Source organism: Sinocyclocheilus grahami, unplaced genomic scaffold (genome assembly GCF_001515645.1).
Source record: "Sinocyclocheilus grahami isolate Dianchi unplaced genomic scaffold, SAMN03320097.WGS_v1.1 scaffold4702.1, whole genome shotgun sequence".
Classification (NCBI taxonomy): domain Eukaryota; kingdom Metazoa; phylum Chordata; class Actinopteri; order Cypriniformes; family Cyprinidae; genus Sinocyclocheilus; species Sinocyclocheilus grahami.
Window position 1 is genome coordinate 243 of NW_015509591.1, and position 838 is coordinate 1,080.

An 838-nucleotide genomic window follows, 5' to 3' on the forward strand; every position below is an offset into this window, starting at 1 on the left:
ATGGCAATGGTGTAAGACGGCATTGAAGAGTCACATCATTTTGATGAAAACACAAGTTAACGCTGAAAGTCCTTTACATATTGAGGAATCCCCTGTCAAAAATGGGAAAAAGCTCATTATGCTATATTACCACCAAATTTTAGATTCAACCTTTTGTTAAATTGTTGTTTTTTTTCAGTTAGCATAGGTTTTGTATTTCGTTCTGGAACTGATTGGTCATAGGCCTCATTGATCTGAGTTAATTAAAAGATTGAATCCATTATTTCGTAATAATATAGCATAATGAAAAAAAGTATAACCAATTTTTGGCAGGCCAGTCATTTTTCTATGTGACCGCCACGAGTGCAACAAGGTGGGGGAAATATCCCAGAAAAGTACAAAAATTATTGTTGCACCCTGTGTGAGCAAAGTCAGTAAGTTTTAGTACATTAAAGGGATAGTTCACCCAAAAGTGAAAATTCACTCAAACCCAAAAGACCTTTGTTCATATTTGGAACACAAATAAGTCTCATGGACAATTTTAACGATGTCCTTATCTTTCTGGGCCTTGAACATAGTAGTTGACCCTATGGAGGGTCAGAAAGCTCTTGGATTTCATCAAAACATCTTAATTTGTGTTCTGAATATGAATAAAGGTCTTATGGGTTTGAAACGACATTAGGGTGAGTAATTTTTGGGTGAACTATCTTTAACTAGCATTTTTGGGGAAAAGACCATCAAAAAGACTGGAAGCAATCGCATCCAAAATAAATTTCACAATGCTTACTTCAGATTAATTCATTTTAAGTAGTGTTGTCAAACAATTAATCGCGATTAATCGCATCAAAAATAAAAGTTT